Raw genomic sequence first — 9,186 nt, forward strand, 5'->3', positions numbered from 1 at the left:
ACATTTACAATTTTTTTATTTAAAATTGTAAAATGACTCCCTTTCTCTCAGTTTTGGTTATATTGCCTTTATTAAAAAAAACTAAAATCCCCAAAGACAGTTGGTTCAATGCTCCACTTGTTTTGCCTTCAGATATGTAACAATCTCCTTCCTTGAGGATTAGTGCTTTGTGTAGTACTTTAGGGCCTGATGATATTGGATTTTATTCCCTGGGGGATCTTTTTGTTTCTGGTTCAATATTCTTCGCTGTTTTCACATTTTCTCTCTCCAATGAACCTTGTTTTTTTTTTTTTTTAATATTTCCTGTTCACGCTCACTTTCTGCTTCTCTATGTTTTCACCACCTCTATCTACAATTTCTCTCACTGACCCTTTCAACTTTCGTCTTCTTCTTCCTCTCCCACTCCGTTTACCCCTCTCTCTGTTGTGACCCTCTGTTCCCATGACTCCCCCCTCTCCTCCCAGTTAATGGCCTCGTTGTCCTCCTGAAGCAGATGTCAATACGAGCAGAGTGAGAAGACGGAGGACAGAGGGCTGGTAAAAAGGGACAGAAAGACTCTGAACCCTCCTTGTGGACGCTGATAGCCCAGCAGAGAGCCAACAGTCGTGACACTGCTGTGACATTTTGCACAAAAGGATTTTGTAAAGTGAGGTAGTCACTGAGGTACAGAGAGCTTTCTGCCACCGGAGTCAAGTTGTGCTCCATTTTAGTGGTGATAGAAACCTGGAGGGACAGGACTGAGGACTCTGTGCCGACAAAACCATCACACAATTAAAATACCACAGTCGAGTAGAAATTTATTCTTAACCTTTTCTGAAGTGTCTCAGAAAAAAAGGTCAAAGCGTCAAAGCATGCTGCTGCTGCTGATACATGTATTATCAGCACCGTCATCACTACTCAGCCTTTTCTAATGTGAGATCTCACTTAGCTCGTGGAGCTTTAATGACAAACTTTATTTCGAGTTGGCATCTGACTGATATTCCAGGGTAACATACAACTGCAATATCAGCTAAAAAATGGGGGTGCAACAGTGAAATATGCCTCATTAAAGCAAAGGAAATGCTGCAAAGTGGCAGAGACATAATGGTTAAGGTACTGAGTGTAGCCAAAGTCCAGATTCTGATGTTTTCTTTCATCCTAAAGTTTGTCTGATGTTTCTTGCGCATTATTAATGTTTGCATTATTTAATCACACACCTTTTGCACTCACATTTTCATTAGTTCAGCATCGTCATAGCTTCCGTGTTGACTGAACATGATGTTGGCGGGATGGATACTTCACTCACTACTGATTGCTTATGCCAAAACAAAACAACCTCATACATACAAGAATAAGTGAATGAAAGTGAAAATTCAGTCAGATTATCAAGCCAGTTTAAAATAGCCGACCTGCACTGACTTTTATCTCCAAGTAGACTAATGTTATCAAAGCCAATGACTTGATAATCAAATAATAATCAAATCTGATATCATGGTCGTAATCTAATTCTATAAATACTACGGAGGAGAGAACAGAGAACAAGGTGATACAGTAAGATATCTCTGGCTCTATATAGTCCTGTAAATTGTTACATCTACGAGGAGGGAGAAGGTGGAGAGCTACTCCCCTGCAGAGTCTCTGTGCTGTTAGCATGATCCCGGCTGCTGTGTTCACTGACACTGCATGTGGAGAACATCCATCACCCTAACTTGCTTTACACTCGCAACACTTGTCCCCTGTCGCCTCTAAAATAAAAAAAAATAAAAAAAAGCACTCAAATGACCGACCAGATGGTGTAAAATGTGGAAAGCCAAAAAAACCAACATATTTCCCCCCCCCCCCTCTGCCTTCCTCTTGCATCCTCGCAGCGATCCTTGCCCTCTCCTGACCTGCAAAGAGCTCACGGCGAGCGGTTTCCACTGATGTCCTCATCTCCGCCTGGCAACTGGCACTTTAATAATTCTCTCAGTGCAGAAGAAGGCGTCTGATGCTTTTATGCCCACCACCACCCCAGCAGTTTTCTCTCATTAATTTCACAGCACCCCAGTGAGTCTGAGGCAAATACGTTTGTAGGCTAAGGAGAACTCGTCTGAGCCGTCTGCTTTACAAGCAACACTTCTTCCTCTATGTCCCCGGTTGAAATTAATGCATGATTATGTCTTACCTGCCTCTTAGATTGCATTGTTATAATTCATAAATCACAGCCATTTAGTGTTGGATTACATTCTTTACAGGGCTGCATATAGCTTTGATAATAAATCATAATTAACTCTGTGCTTATCCCAGAAAAAGTCCGCTGTCAGGTGCCATTACCCTTGATGGAAAGTCAAATTAAATTTGAAAATCTTTTTTAAAATTTGACATAATAAAAAAAATATGACATTCTTAATTGTCTATAGCCCCATGAGAGTAAGATGATATTTCTACAATAGGAAAAATTATAATTTTGAAATATCATTTCCATTCATTATTTTAATTGACTTCAACTGATTGCACTTAAATGCCACAAAGTCAAAGTCAAAAAGCCGTCTTGCCCGTGCTGAGAGTTGATTCCACACAATTACCGCCCACAGATATCATTCCTCGGTCTCAAGCACACTCCAGCTACAACTTCAAAGCACATTTCTCACCCGTCTGAAACAACTGGGCAGATATTTTAAACTGATTATATAACCTTGTTCCTCATTTTAAAAGACAAAGGCAGATTAGTCAACTAGAGCTCAGCATTGAATCGAAATGTGCCACATATCCTAAGAATATTTTCTGTTACATTTTAGGCATTTAGCTGGCGCGTTAATCCTCAGCGATGTGCAATGAATGAAATGGCAAATTCCTACTTAGATTCAAGTAATTTTAGTATTTTAGTGCCAGTACTGTGTTTAATTTCAGTATTAAGTGTCTAAATTCCCTTATTGATTGTTTGAGAAAGCCTCCTAATTCAGACCAACGCGGGACACTTTGGACTACTGTTCTTTCAGACAGGAGCATCACCAACATAATGCAAAAACTTAATGGTTGAATAAAAACGTAAACTAAGAGTCTACAGCCATGCTAGCAGCTCTGTGAGGCTCTGCCAGTTGGATATTTTTACTAACTTCATAAACAACTAAACAACTGCAGACCCGTCTCGAAACTCCTATTTCTTTCCAAAGTTCTTAAAAAAGTTCCACTAGCTGATTGCTCGTGTTAATACAACAATCTCTTCAAAACAAATTCAATCAGGCTTCCATGCCCTCGACAGCACGACAGACAAATACGTTTTGTAAATTGTTTTTACATTCATATTAATAAATGCCCCTGTAATGCTTTGCTGCCTGGCGCTTTCTCTTCTCCCGATGACTTTCATTCCTTTGTTCTGTTTTATGTATTTACAGCACTTTGTAACTCTGTATTTAAATAATGCTATCTGAATAAAGTCATTATTATTATTATAATTAGAAATGTCAACCTCATGTCAAAGTCAACCTCCACTAGAGGAAAAGTCCTCGGATCACAAAAGTCATTTGGATTCATCATCCAGGGAATATGAATGCAACAAAACTTCCAATAACAACCTCTGTATGCACCAAACATCATGTATGCAATCTCCCACACGGAGGACTCGTGGGCTGGTCATGAGTATGTGCTGTGGTGTCATGGAAACAGGCCTCCTGTCAACCAACCATCTTCCCACAATCCACCTGTCAACAACAACCTCATTTAAAGAAATCTTTAAAAGCCTCTCCTGCTGCACCAAACCGGAATCCAGACTGAATATGAAGTACTTCGTACTGGTTAAATATTGACATTATTTGGTGTTGTAATTTCTTCTACTGTAGAGATCAATAACAACATTGATTTTTCTGCTTATATGGCTTTAATTGCAATAATCAACATGTGTCCAAGTCAGTGTGCATCTCCTGTAGGCCGACCGTGTGTACTATGGCTTTAATTTCTATTCTTACCTTTCATAATAAAGTGGCTTAAAAAGCAGCACTAACTGTATTTGAGTGAAATTATGCATTTATTTTTGTCAAGACTGTCTGATCACCTAAGAGCCCAACAAATACAGCTCTAGTTCATTGTAAGTGTCGGTTACATCGTCTGCAACACACAAACCAAAAAAGGAAAAATAGACAAATTCTTCATCAAATAGTCTCATTTATTTGGAGCTGTTTTTTCTTTAACAATGAAAAGCCTTTTCCCCAGTGCACCGAAAACTGACTCGCATACTCTTGAATTTGAATGGATCGCCCAAGAATTAATCAACAACAATGTGGATAACTAATGAATCACTTAAGTAATTTGTTAAGCAACAAGACTAAGCGTCTACAGCCACGTTAGCGGCTCTCTGAGGCAGGGTGGTGCTATGAGCTAAATGCTAACAACAAGATGCTAACAAAGATAATGCTAACATGCTGATGTTCAGCCGTTATAATGTTTAACATGTTCACAATCTTATTTTTTTATGTTAGCATGGTAACATTGACTACTTAGCACTAAACAAACCGGGAAGCCTGGTGGTCACTGTAGTGTGGCCCAAAGTAAAGGACTGACTGACCAACATCTCTGGAGCTATGACGCTAGTGTGGCTAAAAATTCACTTACAGTTTGAAACATTCCTCTCTTCTCGATCATGGTCTATTAAGATCATTCATTTTGGATCCCCTTGGGCTTTAGAAAAAGGTCATGGACACTTTCCCCTAGTTTCTAACATGGACTAAAAAAACAAATTAAGAGATTAATCAAAAATGAAAATAATTGGTATTTGCAGCTCCAATTCAGACCTGAATACAAACTATTGTACTGTAAATGCCAGCTGGAAATGTTTTCACTGCAGAACAGTAAAATTGAGTTATTCATGCAACAGTTCTCTGCGATTCACAGAACAATATCTTGATAAAAAGGAAACACAGACTTCATGGTTTATAAACCTATTAGCTTCACATATTAAATCACTGACAAAAAGCCTCCAGTAAAAGAATCCCATCATTATCCAAGACCCGCGCCAAGAACTTAACACACTTCACAGGAATAAACAGCAGTTATTTTGCTAAAAGAGAGGAGTCTGATTTATGTTTTATTCAAAGTGAGTATAAAGTGTCTTGGAAATAAAAGCTTCATGCAGGTTGAGAGGTTTTTCTTAACCAATTTAAGTCAGCAACATAAGGAACAGGCTTTACAACATAACAGCTTAAAGTCTTTGCCCTCAAAGAGAATCCAAGCGTCAACAACACTGTCTCTGAGCATAAGAGTCATAAACCGTTTATGAAGATTTATTTGGCAGAAATGAAAGTGGAAGGTCAGAAGAGGTGAGCGGGAGTTTGGTAAAAGACTTTTACGACTCAAAAAAATAAAAAATAAAAAACAAAAAACCTTCAGAGGGAGTAAAACAGTCCCGAGGTAAATGACAGACTCTGGGAGCTCTGCAGCCTATCCAACATGCTAATGATATGCCTGTCCAAGACCAGGGGAGTAAAACCAAGGATTAGCAAAACAGATGAGGACCAATTTAAGAGATTTCTCCAGAGACAGAGATCAAGACATAGACCTAAGACCCAGAATTACACACAGAACTAGTGATTGTCATTGATCTTAAGCTCAATAATCAATTAATCTCACTTGTCCTGTTGAATAATTTAGAGCCGGCTTCTCTCTCACACCTTAGGGAGCTTCACAATAGGGAGTAATCCCAAGCAAAAGTCCAATAACCACGGCACTATTAAGCTCTCCCTGACTGTTGAAGCTGCTCTTAAGCCACACCGGGTCCCCCCTCTTACAGTAAAGAAGATTTATGGCTGCTCGCAGAGAAATGCGGTACGACCTTAATATGCAAAAGCCTCTCGCTCAGACAATGCGGCACCTGGTTTTTATTTTATTTTTTACAGGAGGCTTACAGCAACACGCTGCCATGATTTTACATTTTCTTGTTCTTCACACCACATTACGAGGACGGTAAAGATTGCTGCACACAAATCAGAAATGTGAAAGGTGTGACAGACGGAATAATGAAGTGATTATTCTTCCTGTAACGTGGAAGACTTTCACTAATTTGACACATTTATACAATGCCACATCTTTTATGGATTTAGTTTCTAGATTGAATATACAGCACAGATACAGTATAGATATTCATGCACATGAAAACTATCCATCCATCCATCTGTCTTTATCTTATGAGGGATAAGGATATGAGTAGGCTACTTACGCCTTCCAAATCTGAATATAAAGTTTAAAATTTATAATAAAACGGTTTCCTTTTGAAAAATGTCCTTTATTCTGTAACAAAAGGAATTCTGGATTAAAAGCGAAAAAAAAAAATATATATTCTTAATAGAACATTTTGCATCTTGAGTATATTTCAGCGAGTGTAACGTTTTTTAAATGCTTAACCAAGTTGCACGATTAAATGCAGAGTATAATATGGTACGAGTGTTAGTAAGGCACGCATCAACATGAGACGTGAAAGCCTCCAAATCTTTGGGCGTTGCTTTGAAAGCTGACCAGAAAGTAAACAATCTAATTTCACACAGCTCTGCAGACGCACAACAAGAAGGGGAGAAAAAAGAAACCACCACTGTATTCTCTCACTGGGATTACTGTGATTTGAGTGTCAATGCGTTTAAAAATGGATAACAAAATGTGAAGCAGTAATGCGCTGCATTAGCTGATTGAAAAGCTGGTGTTTGTCAGGAAAAGCAAACGGCTGAAGTATTATTTGTCGCTGGCTGAGAAACTCTCAAAAAAACAGGCGACGCTCCGTTTGGGGAGATGAAGGTTTGACAATTTTACAAGCAGATTTTAATACTGCTGCCGAGAGGTGATTACTTCCCTTTTCACATAGAGTTGTACAACTATAATCTGAAGTGACTAGTTCGCATCCAATTTAGAGCCCAACATGTAACAGAACGTCACTGACAGAATGCATTACATCTGATCTTGCTCAGAGCATTATGGCTGCACCCATTCTCCTTTCTTAGGACACCGAGAGGAGATCCATCTTTGTCCTGCTCGCACCAGTAAGTGCATTACTTGACATCGCAGAGCGGGTGTTGTCTCAAATTAGGCCGCACCTCTTGCATTTTGTGTTCTGTTCTGCCGATTATTTGATTGTGATGCCACAGTACAGCAAGCATGAAGAAACAAGTCTTTAGCCGGCCTAAACATCAGGGAAAAGCTTGTTCAAGTCAGAGGGTGTTAGAGGATCCATGACACATTTAAAGAGAGTGCTATCCGCCCTGTCGGGAGACTTAAAACTCTGTACCTGCTGCAGTTTAAGTGTCAAACACCAGCCTGGGAGACGAAGAGGAAGAGGAAGAGAAAGAAAGGGGAAGAGGAGGGCAAGGCCATTGGTGCACATAATTGATGTGAAGACAAAAGATATTTGCACACCATTAGTGTTGCTGGAAATTCACATTAATATTCTCTGTTTCTTTTTGATACCGTTATATCTACATTTCAAAGCATACACCACTTGTCTTTAATGTTATATGGGGCAAGTGCACAATGTTATTCATTTTACATTTAAATGATCCGTTATACTTTTACAACACTGTCTTGATATTGGGGCTGCAACTAACGTTTACTTTCATGATTTTAGTCGAGAAATGACCCAGCTGACTCCATCAAATGTTTTCTCAGATTACCAGACCAAAGCCTGAAAGACTTCCTTTTACAAAGAAGAAAAGCTACTAATCCTCACATTTGAGAAGCTGGAAAACAGAGAACAGTTGACATTTTTGCTCAAGAAATAGTTGCAGAGAGTCTCGTAAAAAACAATTCTGCAAATAGTGTCAGGTCTAGTTGATATGCAACCCTATATAGAAAGGCGCTATACAAGTCCATTTAAATCTACCATCCTCTTATGCCTTTTAAAGACAATATAAGTCCTTTAATGGACAAATATAATTCTTATTAAATGCATAAATATGCAAGAAACTACCTCGGTGACAGTGGTGCAGAGGAATATTCTAAAGACACACCATAGAGACTTCATGCAGCCTTGTGTCATGAGGCTATTCTATATCTTTAGAGTGTTGTTTTTCTGAGGCCACGATTTAATCTAATAAGGCTTATTAGATGGGGCTGGGCGCCTACATGACCAGCGATGCAGGAGTGTGTCTGGGAGATGTCAGCCAGTGGAGGTTATTCAATCGGGTGCAGCAAAGCAGAACACAAAATGCATTTACTGCTTTTGTTGCCGCGGGCTAACCATCATGCCTACCTGCGTTAGCGCCCAGCTGGTAGAGGAACAGCTGGAGAAAAAGCGACAGCGGGCTACACACATGATACCAGCAGGTAAAAGTAGTGCAATCCCTGTTGCATTTCATGGAAATGTAGCAGAGAATTTAACCTTCTTTGAAGTTGCTTAATGTTCGTCTTCACTATAAACAATCTCCTCCAGTATCAGACTATGGTCGACTTGACACAAGCAGCACATGCTAACCAATCACAGCACTTTCTCTACCATGTGTACAGGCTTCAAAGCTAAGCCGCATCCCCCCCGACGTACAACCATAAGCCCCCCGGTATCGACCAACATCAGTGCCCGGCCTCACTAATGCTCATGTGGCTGAATGGGAGGAAAAAAACACTCTAGTGGTTAATCCTTCTCGGAGAGTGGAGGCTGTTGCAGCATATTAATGGAGGTGGTCTTGGATTAGATGCTCAACGATCACACTCAGGTGTCCGCATGGTTTTGGCCACAGAGTGCCAATAAGATTAAGTATTCATTTGAAAAAGAAGACGCGCAAGAGACTATCAACATGGACAATAGAGCGTTACTTATTCTACGGTCTTTTATCAGAGGTAGGAAAAGTACTCAGATCTTGTACTAAAGTAAAAGCAGCAATACCACAGTGTAGAATTACTGTTTCAAGTAAAAGTCATGCATTCAATCTTTGACTTCAGCAAAAGTACAACATATATTTAAAGTACCAAAAGTACTCATTATAAAGAAAAATGTTTGTTATATTATCATATTATATTATTATCTGCAAAGTATCAACTAACTTGAATAAAAAGTACAATATTTGCCTCTGAATTGTAGTAGATGTATAAAGTAGCAAAAAGTGTATTTTAAAGTTAAGTACAAGTACCAACACCCTACTTGACATTCAGAGCATAAATATGGCATTAAAGAACTATTTGCAAAGGAGTAATGGCTAAATGAGCAGAGAATTCTCTCTCTCTCTCTCTCTCTCTCTCTCTCTCTCTCTCTCTCTCTCT

General features: G+C 39.3%; 1 protein-coding gene across 1 annotated transcript in view; it reads right to left on the reverse strand.

Annotated features, from left to right (window-relative positions):
* st6galnac3 (ST6 (alpha-N-acetyl-neuraminyl-2,3-beta-galactosyl-1,3)-N-acetylgalactosaminide alpha-2,6-sialyltransferase 3) overlaps window positions 1–9,186 on the reverse strand; it is a 65,967-nt gene that overhangs the window by 16,390 nt on the left and 40,391 nt on the right. The gene's annotated exons all lie outside the window — the stretch shown is intronic.

Source organism: Anarrhichthys ocellatus, unplaced genomic scaffold (assembly GCF_004355925.1).
Source record: "Anarrhichthys ocellatus isolate YVR2014 unplaced genomic scaffold, GSC_Weel_1.0 scaffold32, whole genome shotgun sequence".
Lineage (NCBI taxonomy): Eukaryota > Metazoa > Chordata > Actinopteri > Perciformes > Anarhichadidae > Anarrhichthys > Anarrhichthys ocellatus.